Source organism: Ambystoma mexicanum, chromosome 3q, assembly GCF_040938575.1.
Source record: "Ambystoma mexicanum isolate Mex_15411 chromosome 3q, UKY_AmexF1_1, whole genome shotgun sequence".
Lineage (NCBI taxonomy): Eukaryota > Metazoa > Chordata > Amphibia > Caudata > Ambystomatidae > Ambystoma > Ambystoma mexicanum.
The window spans coordinates 1,087,680,893-1,087,697,111 of NC_090926.1; the positions used below are offsets into that span (position 1 = coordinate 1,087,680,893).

General features: G+C 45.6%; 1 protein-coding gene and 1 long non-coding RNA gene across 2 annotated transcripts in view; one reads left to right on the forward strand and one right to left on the reverse strand.

Moving 5' to 3' along the window:
* The window catches only part of LOC138447628 (uncharacterized), a 1,020,308-nt gene that overhangs the window by 41,324 nt on the left and 962,765 nt on the right, over positions 1-16,219 (reverse strand). The window lies entirely within an intron of this gene.
* Positions 1,620-2,507, forward strand: LOC138581957 (uncharacterized). Its single transcript, XR_011304904.1, has 3 exons — positions 1,620-1,793; positions 2,036-2,065; positions 2,366-2,507. It is a non-coding gene; the product is annotated as an uncharacterized lncRNA (long non-coding RNA).

Consider the following 16,219-nt stretch of genomic DNA (forward strand, 5'->3'; position numbering starts at 1 on the left):
CGCATGCTAACGTTCACAATTCCATCTAAGTGTGGCACATGCAAACGTTCACAGTTCCATCTAAGTGTGGCGCATGCTAACGTTCACAATTCCATCTAAGTGTGGCACATGCAAACGTTCACAGTTCCATCTAAGTGTGACACATGCTAATGTTCACAATTCCATCTAAGTGTGGCGCATGCTAACATTCACAGTCCTGTCTGGATGCGACGCAGGCTAGTGTCCAGTAAATAATTCCATGCCTGCTCACTGCACACCCCAGCACCTTGAATACACACATAATCACGTCAATTGTGTGTATGTGTTTGGCGATGTGGAGGCCAGGGGACATACATGTTATTTTCTACTGAACATCGATGATAGATGTCTAGTAAAAAATACAATGGCTGCCCCCTGGGCCCTGCAGGGCCTTGCATACACACATAATCACTTTGATTGTGAGCGTGTGTTAGATGCTGCGGGGCCCAGGGGACAGGGATAGCAATTTTTGTACTGGATATCTATGATGTATTTCTACTAAAAAATACCATGTCTGCCCCCTAGGCACCCCAGCACCTCGCATACACACATAATCACGTTGATTTTGTGCATGTCTTAGGCACTGTAGAGCCCAGGGGACAGCAAAGGCATTTTTTTTACTGGAAATCTATGATAAATGTCTATTAAAAAATAACATACCTGTCCCCCAGATCCCCCCGGCACATTACATAGACACATAATCACATCGATTGTATGCGTGTGTTTGGCACTGTGGGGCCCAGGGGACAGATATGGCATTTGATACTGGACATCTATCATAGATGACCAGTCAAAAGCACCACAGTGCTAGACACTATGGGGCCCATAGAGCAGGAAGTATGAGGCAAAGGTCTCATTACCTCAGAGAGGGGGAACCTTGTACTGAAGCTTAGACAATTGGAAGCCTGGCTTATTTGCCAATATCGCACAGTCCTGATTGGACTCAACACAGACCATAAATTATCTGTGTTTGTATGAGGACTTGCATACTCCTACTGGTGTCAGTCGGAGGTGAACAACTCCATGTTTACATGACAACTACCAGGTTCTTACCTAACAAGATACGTGGACAATGTTTCGTATATTCAATGCCAGTGTCATGTGAGCCTGTTAAGATGGGGATGTACGATGTGTTCTATAAGGTTGCACAGAATCTGTATTACTTCTATTGTCATAGATATACTTAATAGATAGCAGTGGTGGAATTAATTTGTGACGTTGTTTTGGATTTAGCAGGCTCTCGCATTGTGTTCGAGTTCCCGCTTCGACCGTAACACCAGTATGGTATAGAATTGTAGGCTATTGTTTTGCTAATTGAAACATACAAATCTGTAACTTACAATTTAAATTTGGGTGAACGCATCATTTTTTAGTGCATGCTAAATGCGGCATGACCGGCATGGTGAGGTCTACTCACCAATATGGCGGCTATTTCAGCCCATACTTTTGCTTCCCACACAAGCACCATGCACTGGGGCTAGCTATAGGGTAGCAAGCATGAAGCCGACGTTTCGCTTTAGAATGGAGCTTACGCCGAAAGGCTGGGTGAGTCAGGCATCTTTGCGGACGATCCCTGAGGGTCTAGTGGGGGCTGCCTCGCACACGTGATGTTGGTGTCAGACAATTCAGCTAATTGAGCACGCATTTCCTTTTACTTTTTATGTTGAATTGCGCTACAGAATCGAACTATGGATGATTGGACATGTATCTGGACGGATTGTTTACGTAAATATTTCACACAAGCTAACGGAATTACGCAATCGCGGTTTATATAGGTATGTGGAATTGGATTCTTTATTATTAGTTCTTTGTTTGTAACAATTTAGTGGTTTTGTGAATTTTATTGGACTTGCTCACTATTTATTTCTAGTTAAGGACTGCATAAACAGTGAGCCATCGATCAATAATCAATTGGTAAGTGGCATTAATAATAGTAGCCACTTAAATGTCAGATCTGTTTAAACATGGAATTGGCAAAGTGTGATTATAAATATATTCTTCAATTTATATTTCTCAGAGACATAGATTGATTTCAGGATCCCACAAGGTATATTCCAATTATTATTATGCTTTATAAAAAGGACTATGTGAATTTTGGATTGAACACACATACTGAAACACCTTACCCTGTATCTAATCAGATTTTTATCTTTTCGTGTTTGTCTTCCTTCACCCTTCATCCCCCCGATACTTGTTCATTATGTTGTGTTTACTCGCTGACCGATATCCTTTTTTGTATTATTTGTATTAATGGTACTGATGGATGGGTAAACTTTATGTCTTACTGCATGAATAATGTTGGCACCATCTTTGTGATACTTCCTGCTCTATGGAAATGTTTTGATAGGGCCAATGGCCATGTGCCCTGTTAATGTGTTCTTTGGTTTGTTTTGCCCATTGTGTACATTATTTTGTATGATTACATAATAGAGTTGTATATGATGTCTTCAGCCTCAGAAGAAGAGCCCAGAGCTCGAAACACGTGTCGATTTTCAACTGATTAAATATATGCAACTTACGCATGGACTTTCTTGATTAGTTCGCAGTGTGAATGTAACCTTTTGCGCTGGTAAAAATACCATGCTTGCCCCCTGGGCCCCACTGTGCCTTGCATACACACATAGCCACTTTGATTGTGTGTGAGTGTTTGGTGCTGTGTGGCCCAGGGGACAGGCATGCCATTTTCTTTACTGGGCATATATGATGGATGTCCCGTAAAAAATACCATGCCTGATCATTGTGCCCCCCAGCACCTTGCATACACACAATCACACTCACTGTGTGTGTGTGAGGCACTAGGGGGCAGGTATGGCATTTCTTACTGGGTATGCCCAGTAAAGAATGCCAGCCCAGTCCGCTGGGATTTCTAGCGCCTCACATGCAATGTCATGTCTGACCCCTAATCGCACCAATGCCTCGCAAGTACACATAATTGATTGTCTGTGCACATGAGGGGCGGGAGGGCAATGGGCGAAGGAATGCCATTTATTAATGGGCATCTGATAGATGCCCAGTAAAATAAACATGACTTGGACCCCGGCACCTCGCACGCACACAATTAATGTCTGCCTGTGAGGCTCTTTGGGCAACAGGGGACATGCTTGGCATGGCTGTACCCTGGAAACCCAGCTCCTGACACGCATCTGCCGCCTGCACCTTGGATACACACATAATCACATTGATTGTGTGCGTGTGTTAGACGCTATGTGGCCCAGGGGACAGGGATGACATTTTATTACTAGACTTCTATCATAGATGTCTATTAAAACATATCATGCCTGCCCCTGGGCACCCCAGCACATCGCATACATACATAATCATGTTGATTGTGTGCATTTGTTAGGCACTGTATAGCCCAGGGGACAGGTATGGCATTTTATTACTGGACATCTAGGACAGATGTCTAGTAAAAAATACTATACCTGTCCCCCAGATGCCCCCAGCACATTGCATAGATACATAATCATGTCGATTGTGTGCGCTTTTGGCACTGTGGGGCCCAGGGAACAGTGATGGTGTTTTTATAATGTACATCTCTCATAGATGTCCAGTCAAAAGCACCATGCCTGCCCCCAGGACACCCCAACACCTCGCATACACACATAATCCCGCCAATTGTGTGTGTTTGTTAGGTTCTATGGAGCCCAAGGGACAGCCATTGTATTTTTTTTTTGGACATCTATGATGTCTAGTAGACAATACCATGCCTACCCCCTGGGCCCCACAGAGCCTTGTGTACACATATAATCACATTGATTGTGTGCATGTGTTAGGCGATGTGAGGCCCTGGGGGCAGGCATGGCATTTTTTACTGGACATCTGTTGGGGCAAACCCCCAGGTAGGTTCGATGCTACTAGGAGTTTGCGGACTCAGAACTCATGGAAGGCCCAACTCCTACCCCCAAAAAGGAACGCAAGGTCCAGACAGAGAGCAAGTTCAAAATGCGTTTTATTGCAGCCAAGACCAACATGGATCAGTTCAGGGATGAACAGGATCCAAGACTATCTCAGTGACCTCTGGCTCGCAGGCCCATTTTGTGGGCCATCACGTCAGAGTGACGTCACAACCTGGGCCCTTCTCCAGCAAACCTATAGCATACCAGGATTGGGTGATGAGTGATAGTCCACCTATAGCGGACCCTATACATGTTTGTTTAGTGGCTCTCGCATGTCAGGTGTCTGGTCATTCAGGGAATGTCACTCGTATCTGTTGGCCTTGGCTGCGGGCCCTGTCCCACACGTTCGCTTCTCCTGTTCAGCCTGAATTCAACGCAGCTCAGCTCTTGCTCAGAGCTGGGGTCTCCTGTAATTTTCCTAGGCCACAATATGGCTCCTACGTTTTTTTATTATACTACGCTTCGCATAGGTTAATCACACTGGCTCTGTCAGGTCCCATAGGTGCTCCATACGGTTAACTGCATGTGCAAGCATCTGCAAGCTTACTCATGATCTCTTGCTTCTTGCAGTTTCTGCGTTGCTGCATTAAGCTAATGACAAAATAATTAAAGTAATACTGTATGTATATATAACCGTCCTCTAAGATATAGGACTGTTACGCATGTGTTCTTCATGTAATCGGGTGTGTGTTTGTGTGCCGATGTGCGGATTGCACATGTGCTTCCTGTCTAACGCATCTATGTCGTGGTGTCTCTAGCGACGTCAGTAGCTTGGCTTCTTGGCAAGGTTTCTTTAGTTGCATCCTGCAGTTCTTCATCCACTATGGGCAGTGTTTGTACTGCTCCTTGGCTATATGCTTGACTCAGTGGGTACCTTTTGACGTATTTATCAATGAGTGGTGCACTAGGAATTGGTCCGAAATAGTTTGGGCGGTCACGATATCTCTGGTTCTTCCTTCGTGCCATGTACCTTATGAGAGGGAGAACGGGGGGCAAATTCAGCCATCCCTCTTCACATCTATCATAGATGTTTAGTAAAAAGTACCATGCCTGCCCCCTGGGGGCCCCAGCACCTTGCATACACACAAAATCACATTGATTGTGTGCGTGTCTTATGCGCTGTGGAGCCCAGGGGAGAGGCATGGTATTTTTTTATTGACATCTATGATAGATGTCTAGTAAAAAATATCATGCCTGCCACCTCGACCCCCCCAGCGCCTTGCATACACACATAATCACTTTGACTGTGTGCGTGTGTTTCGTATTGTGGGGACCAGGGGACCGGCATGTCATTTCCTTTGCTGGGCATCTATGATAGATGCCCAGTAAAAACTACCATGCCTGACCCCTGTGAACTCCAGTACCTCGCATACATACATTCATTGTGTGAGGCTCTGGGGCCCAGGGGGCAGGCCAGGCATCTTTTACTGGGTATGCCCAGTATAGAATGCCAGCCCAGTCCGCTGGGATTTCAAGCACCTCACATGCACTGTCATTTCTGACCCTAAGTCCCCCAACACCTTGCAAGTACACATAATTAATTATCTGTGCATGTGAGGTGCTGGAGGGCAATGGAGGAAAGAATGCCATTTATTAATGGGTATCTGATAGATGCCCAGTCAAAAAAACATGACTGGGCCCCCAGCACCTCGCACGCACACAATAAATGTGTGCCTGTGAGGCTCTCTGGGAATCAGGGGTGAGGCTTGGCAGCTTTTACTGGGCATCTATGCCATGGTTGTACCCTGGACCCCAGCTCTTGACACATCTGCCCCCTGTACCCCCTAGCACCTTGCAAGCACACATAATCACATTCATGATTAATGTGATTCTGTCAGAGTGCAAGGCGCTCGCGCACCATGGAGCGGGGATTGGATTTTTTCATGACTTACCCTGCAAAATCAATTGCAAACTGTTTGGCTTTTTACCCAATTTTTCTAAACAGCGTGCTCTAAAATACAGCATTTTAACCCATTATTTTAAATCGTTCATAAGGGGGAGAACTAGCCTGTACCATCCTTGCTTGGTATGGGCTCCCTCATTATGCTCGGTCGCTCTGGTATATATGGGACAAATATTCACGCCCCTGCGGTTAAAATTCACCAGCTGCCACTAGCATAGTGTGCGAGCAACATCACAATGAGGAGCTAAGATGCAGTGGAACAAAACCTAGGCCCAATCACAATGAGACAGAACATATGGGAAAGATCACAGCGGGAAATAGAAATACAGAAATACAATGGGCACAATCTTGTAGCAATATTCACAAATGACCAGAAGAAGATACAGAAGACTACAGTCCAGGTGTAAAACAAAGTGGGGCACAGCAAATGAGAACATTTCAATGGTGAGGTGAAATGCACAACATGGATGCAAATTCTTAATGGGGCTGAAACATAGGTGCAAGGTCACAATAGAGTGCAACATTGGAGCAGATCAGAATGGGGGAGAAAAATACAAAGGGCCCAACGTAGGATAAAGAAGACAGAACACATGTACTGTGTCCTCTTAACTTGCTCATTCTATCTCATCTGTTGTGTGGTTTCAGTAAGAGCGAGGGATATGGAGTAAGAAGTCAAAAAAGGGGCTCAATATCTTTATTGACCTACTACTCTGCAACATCCCCCAGGGCTGCCTTGACTAAATGGCAGCAGAAACACATGCTGCACCACCCTTACACTTTCCCTCTCCCTTCACTGCATGGTCATCCAGTCATCATGTACCCCAGTCCCAATGAGATGCCACGCAAGCCTGCCATCTCATAGGACTCCATGAAGAGAACTCCTCAAAGCATGCCACCCGACCAAACAGGCACACCAAGCATCCATGAACCCTCAGCCTCTGGCCTTTGCCCGCACCCGATCAGGTCTGTCTGTGGTCCTATAGGGCCTCATTAAAAGTTGGTTGGTATCCCAGCGGTAAATCCGCCGGGATACCGCCCAACGCAAATAGCATTACCGCAACTCGGTCTGGCACTATCAGCTCTGGATCCCGAGTTGCGGTGGGGCGGTAAGTCCCCATTCACATTGGGGCATTTTTCGGCACAATTACTGCAGCTCTAATAGCACTGCAGTAATTGTGCCGTAATGGGAAGTAAGTGGCCAGATTTACTGCCAGCTGCAAGCTGGCTGTAAATCTCCAACTTGCCGCCCAACTCATAGTTGGGTGGAGCGGTAATGCAGTGGTAATATCGTTACCGCTGCATTTTTACTGCTCCGCCCAACCCCTGATGAGGCCCATAGTGTAAAGAGTGGAGGGGGTGTCTGTCATATTACTCCCTATGGATGGAGTTGAGGCACAGAGGCACCCCTGCCAAGGCTCTCAAAAGGTAATGTGGGATGAGCAACCAAGGCTGAGACTCACAGGGAGGTGATGCAAGCTGAATCCCCAAGTCCCACAAAGGAATGTCCACACACTATGTTTGGTGCTACCATAGTCAGCTGGGGAGCAGGTGTAAGTGGATCTAGGTCACCTGGCCTAAGCCCCACCCACCTGGTGCCTTCCTGGTTGCCGCTCTTTTTCACCACTTAGCAAGCCCCGCCCACCTGGTGCCATCCTGCTTGCTGCTCTTTTCTCTGCTTAAGGAGCCCTCCAGCCTCTTTTTCTTTGCAGCTGGGGAGCAGGTGTAAGTGTGTTAGTACTGACTTCTGCAATTGTATTTGCTCTCCCCTCTTGCTTCTCCATTTTTTTTGACTGCTTACTCTGTGTTCTCACCTCCCCTCTCCCTTTTCCTTTCTCCTCCCCTCCTCCCCCTACTTTCTTCTATGCACTTACTCTATCAGAATTGTCCCTGGACCTAGTATGATAGCAACCTCGTCTGTTACTCCCCCATCCCCTTACTGTTCCCTCCCCCTCCCTCCAGCACTATCTGAAACATTGTCAGGCCTAGTACGTTAGACGCTTGTTCTGTTCCTCCCCTCGCCTTCTGCACCACTCTCCCTCATCTTTTGTTTTCCACCGGCTCTACCAGAAATGTCGTCAGGCCTAGTACGGTAGTCGCCTGTCTGTTTCCATTTCCTTCCCACTCTCCCCCTCCCTTCCTTATCTATGTCTTAGCTCTTGCACTATCTGAAATGTCGCCAGGCCGAGTACGATAGTTAATTTCACATCCTTACTGTTCCTGGCCTGTAAGAATGTCGTTGTATTTTCACTTGTTCCCTCCCTTGCCTTGAAGCGCTTTGAAACACATTGTGTATAGGCGCTATATAAATAAACTATCATATCATATCATATCATTAGCTAACATAATATTTAAGTGGATATATACAAATAAATACAACTCACTTTGTACTCGGAAAACTCTACTCTAATAGGTAACACATTATATACAGTACTATGTGGTACTGCAGTTATTCTTAACTTCAGTAATAATGCACCAATTGGTATATGTCATCAAAAGTACTAAAATTACTAAGCACTGTTTAACTTTAAACCACAAATGTAGAAATGTAGGAAATTACTTCAGAACACTGGCAGAACACTTTTCAGAGTAAAAACGGAATTCTGTGTGGAGATCACATCACCTGGCCAACCTGCAATACAAGGTAGGTTATGCTTTGCTGTTGTCTTAATGCCCAGTCTGTTCTTCTACAGGCTCCACCATCCCAAAGTACCTAAGAAACAACAGCAGAGGCGGGCCCACCACTTTATTCGACAATGCCCTCTGAGGAAAGACCCCCTGTAAAAGAAGAAGTCACTGGGTTGTCGGTTTTGAGCAGAACCAAGCAGTGTCGAAAAGGCAGCTGTGGGGGTTTGTCGCAATGGTCTCCTTGGTTGCGTTACTACACCGGCTGTGGATGTCCCACAAAGCTGAAACTCACTGTTGACCTTGCCGAGACTTAGGAGGTGTGGATGAGATTTTTGGTTTCATCAATAACCTTTGGTCATTGATGTTGAGGTAACAGAAGTAGTTGTCGGGTTTTGTCTGGTTATGTTGGTTCGTGGTTTGTCGCCAGTTGATTCTTCTGTGCTACAGCTGCAGCACGATGACAGGATGGCTTCTGGCAACTTAGACCCGATCACTGGACTTCTGTGTAGACCTTCAGCAAGTCTGCACCCTCAGGACTTGATCTTCCATGATCCACGTGACGGGAAACTCCCGGCAGGCACCTCTCTGCAGGCTGTTACTCTGGACTTTTTCAGCCATGGAGGTTGCAGTGCCACTTGAACATTTCTTCAGTTGGTTGGAACATGGCAAGCTCCGGGTGTCGATCAGCACTATGCCAGGTTACCCCTCTTCCAGATGATACACTGCATTCTGGCTTTGCAACGTTCATGAACAGCCTCAGACCCTGTACGGCGCTGGTGAACTTCTTGGGGTCAAGATGTCCAGGCACTCTTGTTCAGTACCCACGAAGATACCGCTGCAGGACAGCAAGCACTCAAGGTTGGCTTCCAGGATACACTGGGTGAAGAACAGCAGTTGCGCAATGTCCCCTCGTAGCTACGAGGAGAGGTTGCCTGTCCAGGTCCTCTCTTGATCAGTCCTTGAATTAGCACAGCAGCCTTTGGATCTTGTGCAGAGTTGCAGCAGCAGAACGTCTTCTTCCATGATACACCTCCAAGCTTCTGACAGAGAGGTAATTGAGGGCTCTTCTGATATACACAAATCCCCCCCGTTCACTCAGGCTGAGCTAGGCTCAATCAGCCAATCACAAACAAGTTTATTTATGCAGTCACCAATCAGGCTCACAGAGCACACACTGCATTCACTCAATTTCAGAGACGGCTGGCTCAGGCAAAACGATAGGCATTGTGAAACACACCCAGAACGAGACACTCACAACACAGAATGTGAGTTGACTCCTCTATCCATTCAGTCAGGTCCCACCCCTAGGGTGTACCCAAAACAAGCAGTCTCTGGGAAAGGCAGTCCCAGAGCCATATATGGCCATTCCACCCAACATCCAATCAGGGGAATGGAACAGAGCCACGGCATCTCTGAACTTTGAGAAACAGGAACGAAAAGGCAGTGACAATAGCCATCTTACCTTTGTTCAGGAATCTACTGATTCCAATGGCAGGGCCTGGGTGTCCCAAAATGGAGGAGACACAGAGTACCAGCAAAATCAGTATTGTGGGATGTTTCAACCCACTAGTCCAGGCCCTACAACATTACTGTGAATTGCTTGCAGCAGAAACATCAGAATGGCCGCCGGAAAGCATGCTGCTCGCTAAAGATCACCAGAAAGTGTGCAGTAAAAATCTGAAAAATAGACCGCCATCCACTTTTGCTATGTCAGTGGTAACACAGAAGACCACTGCCAAAACCCATCATTTGGCTGCCCACAGAGCAAAATCATTGCAAAAGAAACACAGAACTGTTTTAAAAATCCATTTTTCCCTGGCTGTCCAATTTGCAAAAATCATGGCTCACAAACCACCCAAAAAGATCCAACCTCCTTGTTGGGTGGTGAACATCATTCTTCTTCAAGAATCCACATAAATATAATGTCAGCAGGAGCATATGTTATCAGAACAAAGTCCACTTTTGAAGATGGTTGCTGGTAAGAAATCTGTCAAAAATGGGTGTAATACCATTACTCACCTCTGTCAGAAGCTGGCAATTTTAAAACCTGTCATGTTTAAAGTGTTACATTGAACTCAAACTATGCCAAAGAAAGAGGTGGAGACAATTCAAAACTATATTGTAAAAAGGCTTGAAGTAAGTAATTGGTTGATGTATTTGTTAAAAATGTAAGTTATATTTTAGGACAAGGACATTTCAGACATTGTGTTTAAAAGTTAAGGTTTCCCACACTGAGCTTCAAAGACATTCCACACCTTCTACCCAACAAAAGAATCCTTCTCCCTGCTCTCTGCTAAGAAACTGGCAGGCTAGTGTGAAAGGAACTAGGAGGGGCACTCTGGCATGTTGCTCTGAGTGGAGACAATGGAGTCCTTGAGCTGAATGGAAATGCTAATTCGGGTGTAACTGACAACAGCTGCTGTGGGAGGAAGACAAGCCATGTGACTCTCTGACTCAGCCAAGATCTTGGAGGCGGGCCAGACTGAAAATGTGGATTGAAACTGGAGTAAATATATGTTTAAGGAAAAGACTTATAACAAATTGTACGGGACTGACAAAAATATGGAATTTAGAGATTATTAAAATGAAAAATGTGCTCACAGTTTAAAACTAATCTGGAATCTGTGCGACATTCAGAGACTGAACCCCAGAAATGTTCATATTGTAGCTCTGGTGATTATGCTAAAATCATGAAAAATTACAGGAATATGCCCAGAGGGTATGTGCAGGTACGGGTAAAAATTGTACAGATCCGAAAATGTGTAACCACCCAAAAGCGCGAAAAACTGTCATTTGTGAACTAAAACTCGTAGGAACCTGAGACTTTGACAGAAACGTACCTTAGTCAATCTATCATGTAAATTTGTCTTATGAACAAGTTGTACATATTGTAAATATGTTTTTTATGAAAAATAAGATATACTGTACAGAGACAAAGGGGAGGTTTTCTCCCTAAGCCATTAACATGACACATGATGACACATGATGACACACTGTTCCTTCCTCAAATCAGGAGAGGGGAAATTCTCTGACCTCTGACAATCAGCCTCCCCACCCACTTTGGAAAATGGATAAATAGGGACTGTTGAGGATCCGCAGACACACACTTTTTCACTCATCAACTGACCCACTGGCGAAGAGCCCGGCAGGAAGATCCAGACTCCAGAACCAGACTCTAGATCCAGACTCTAGAACCAGACTCAAGAACCCTGAAGCAGAGGCCTAATCCAAAAAGCTGAACCCTTTTCAGCAGGCCTTTAAAAATCTTGCAAACCTGATTTAACCCCTAAACTTCCACGGGGCCTAACCTAACTGATCCAACAGCCTGGCTGAGCTGTTTGCTGCTACTGGCCAAGAACCGTGCTAGAACCCAAGATCCAGATCAGTCCAGCAGAGCTGTAACCCAGAACCCGTCAGACCCAGTCCAAGAGGCCGCACAGACCAGAGTGTCTTGCTGAGAGCAGAGTCCAGGTGCCCTGAAGCCTGTCCGGTGGCGAGCAAAGTCCAGCCAAACCCTTGACCAGATCTTTGACGGGCCCATTCCATTCCAAAGCCATAGTTGTAAGTATTTAGTGTAGAACTATCCATAACCAACCTCTTAGTATTAAGTAACCCAATCCAACCTTTCCAACCTATTCATAACTGCATTATTGAATCTCTTTTGTCTATCCTAAATTCTACTCTCCTTCACATAATCCTTGATAATTGTAGTGATAATCATCTTGGCGCTAATATATATTTTCTGGAGAAAGGCAATCATCTCGTGCAGACAGAAACCATCCGGAGGCACCTCTGGATCGGTGGCTGGGTACACTTTTGAACCGTACGTGATAGGAACGAAATGTACATGTCATTTTGAAGCTAACATCCTGAGCTTTCAAACGACCCAAAGACGACATTCCTATTCCTTATAGATTTTCTGTAATCGCGTTTCCTGTATGCGGAAAAGTCGCAGCGAATTTGCATTTGGCTCAATTTCACCACATGTAAAAACAGCTATTTCTTGATTTCAACTTCTGTATTTTGTTTTCCATTTGCTAATCATTCTACAATCATTGCTAGTGTTGACCTGAACCTATCCCAAGCCACTCTGACTAGTTCTGTATCTCATTTAGCGAATTAAAATCATTTTTAGCATTCTTCCCATTCAATTCTACCACATTCAAAAGGAATTGACCTGTTTAAAATCATACCTGTTCTCTCTAAGATTGCTGGGGGAATTGGGATTGAACTGCAATTGTTGATTGTGATTCCTGATACCTGTGTGCCCTCATTCCATATCTTCATAGTGCATGTTGGGGGGAGTGAATAACAACAGGGGGAAAGAGTGATTACATTGTCTTTGGTTAATTTCATATCAAGCTTATTTCTGTGTTGCATTCTTTCATATCATTGCATTTCCTTGAACCATACAAAGTATTCTCTGCTACATGATTCTTCCTATTCCTACTCCCAATTGATTAAAGAGATTGTTGATATTGTAATATTACCCATTGCTGATCATTGTTCATATTCATAAGTGTGATATTCAGATATTATTCATATTCACAAAAGTGTAATCTATATATTGTTCAATTCTTCAAATAAATCTTTTCATTTACAAAACAAACCTATTTCTTGGTTCAGTGAGACCGGGGGAATTCAAAGAGAGGGGGTTATATAAGGGAACATCATCCAGAATTAAACGAACCTTTGACATAAAAATATATAAATAAGGGTTTCCATTAGGCATCCCATAATAGGCATTGACTTAGTTGTAGTGCTGGATTGAAATCACTTACAGTATGTAGCTGCCACCAGCCCATATCCAGCTCTGTGAGGCAACACACAGTTGCCCAAAAACATACTCTAGGGCTAGGAAGTGGTATTCCTATCCCTGGATGCACTGGCATAACAGGGGCCGCTGCAGCCCCCGCGGTGCTAGGGGCCCCATGCTGCTCCTGCCTAGCAAGGGGGGGCCAGTGGCAGTGGGGTGCACAGCAGGGATTGCAGGGGGGCCCACATTTTCTGTTACGCCACTGCCTGGGTGCCAAAGGTTTATCCCGTGGGTATTGTTCACCAAGAAATAAAGATGAAGAGCTGCACTTTCAGGGCTCCAAACTGGACTCCTGTGCAGAAAGCATACAGAAAAAACAAATACACGGAGGCAGTAGGACAAGGACGAGGAGGCTATGTCGCTCCAAAGCATTTCCAGCATCACACATAGTCTATATGCCCAAGCCACAGCCAGGGGAGACTAATGGCAACTGATGACTTTGTAACAAAATGGGAACATTGGGGAACTGTCCCCTTCACCAGGTGCAACACCGGCTCCTTGCAAAGATCTGCTTTATTTATCTTGGGGACAGACAAAAAAGATAGAGTTTCATTGTGGAGCCACATTCGGCAAGGCAACTTTTGCTCCCTTGCAGCCAACCTACACATTCCCCACTATCTGGTGTGGTGCTGGGGGAGCCTTGCACTTTCCTTTGAGCCACTAATCCCACCCTGCTAGCACTGGGCTGCCAGCATAGATAGCCAGCCTGGTCTGCGATTCTCGAGGTGTCTCATCCGCTAGCCTCCAGAATCTCATCCAGGTGGCCAGGACACGGCCATCGGTATTGGATCCAGTTCATGGGGGTGGACCAGTTGGGAGGATTACCTGGATGAGGGGTCTTCAGGGAGTGGAAGTGGGACACAGAAGGGTGAGATGCGGTTTTCGCTTCCTTGTAACACCTTTTCCCCATTTTACCAAGTAGGATATCTAGAACCTCAATCCCCCCTTTTCCGACACAAACACTTTCTCACGGGCAGTTCATCGTGAGCATCAACGGACTAACACCAGAGCCGTATACCTGACATGTCCCAACGAAAGTGTCAGGTCCGCCAGAGTCAGGCAATTACTGATAATTACACACACACCTGACTCCCATCAGACTTCCCCACACTGATAAAAGGCAGAGCACGAAACCACACTCTGAGCAGGCCAAAAGACACGATGAAGCAGCAATTCTACGATGGCAGTCTAGATCGAGGAGAAAGGCAGGGAGACCAGAGAGGACAAGGCAGAGGGAATTACCCTTGTCCCTTTCAACAAAAGACCGCAACTTTCAAGAAGCCTCAAGGGAAAGAGACATAAGACCAGAAATTGCAGCTGACGAATGGTGTAGTGTGTGCCAAAAGTACACAGGGCCTGCCCGCTTCCACAGCCAAGACGAGGAGAAGCGATTGCTGCCGTGGTACTCTCCTTGACTCCAATAGCCAAGCAACACCAGCAAATCCAGCGCACTCGGTGAGTTGGCGGAATTGATAGCCGACCGGATTGTGTTATGCTCAAGGTTGCAAGCGGCAACATTGTATGAACAAAGAGAACTTGTATGCGATTGAACTTTATGAAACGGAAATAGGTACCTTATATCAGAGTATCTGGCACCTGTGTGTGCCCAGTCAAAGGTCTCTGATAAGAGAATTACTGAGGGGAAGCAAAAGTTAATGTGAAACCAGAAGTGAAGTGTGAAAAGGGGTCGAAGTGGTCAAACGGGGGTCAAGCAAAATCCCAAGCACAAACGAAAGACTTTGATCGAGGAGGTACAAGCCCATCAGAGGGAGACCTAGAAGAACTTTTAAAAACCCTTTACCGGTCCGAGCCCGGCTGAGTGGCATGAAACTGGTCTGAACCCAGATGAGGGGGACTAATTGTGGAAGGTGGCAAATGTGATCCCGACTGAGGGATGCCTGCGAACTTAAGAACTGAAATTGGTCTGAGCCTGGCTGATGGGGGACTAATTGTGAAAGGGGGTCTGAGCCCGAAAGAGGGGGACTCCGGGTAAAGAGTGAATTGCCCGACTTGAATATTTGAAAGGAACTTTTTTTCTGCTGTTTTATAGTACATCAGGTCCTCTGAAGCAAGAGACTTTGCACCAAAGATACTTGGGCACAGAAGGTCCTGATGTTGGTAAAAGGAACTGTGACCTTGTGCCAAAGAAACCCAAGAGTGTGCTGTCCTCAAGTGATCAGCCTTGTCCTGTGCAGGTTACGTGGGGAAGGGAGGACCATGGCCTAAACATCCTGACTTATCATTTTGTGAATACTTCTTCCTTTTGTGAACATTATCCCACACTATTTTGTTCTTTAGTGGTAAGGATTGGCAATAGTTTTTTTTAGTAGAGGCCTTTTTTATTTGACTATACTCCAATATGACTGAAATATTATTATTTGATGGTCATAGCTTGCTCCCATCTTAGATTTAGTTTTAGGTGTTTTTCTCACCCCTGATCAAGTTCAATAAACACCCTTGAACTGTGATCACTTGTGTCTGTCTTAATTTGATACCATGCCTTCTTTACAGATGCGCCATTGACCGTCAGCCAGCACCCTGCTGTGATCGATTTCTCACTCTTGATCACCCATATGTTCCCCTCCCACTGGCTGGGCCATGGGCCAGACACTCTGCACCTTGCTACTAGTAAGACGTAACCATGTGTGCCTCGTGAACGTAGAACATCCCCATGATCTCTATGGTCCACCCAGGCAAATGCTTGTCCATATCTTAGATTTAGTTTTAGGTGTTTTTCTCACCCCTGATCAAGTTCAATAAACACCCCTGAACTGTGATCACTTGTGTCTGTCTTAATTTGATACCATGCCTTCCTTACAGAAGCGCCATTGACCGTCAGCCAGCACCCTGCTGTGATAGATTTCTCACTCTTGATCACCCATATGTTCCCCTCCCACTGGCTGGGCCATGGGCCAGACACTCTGCACCTTGCTACTAGTAAGACGTAACCATGTGTGCATC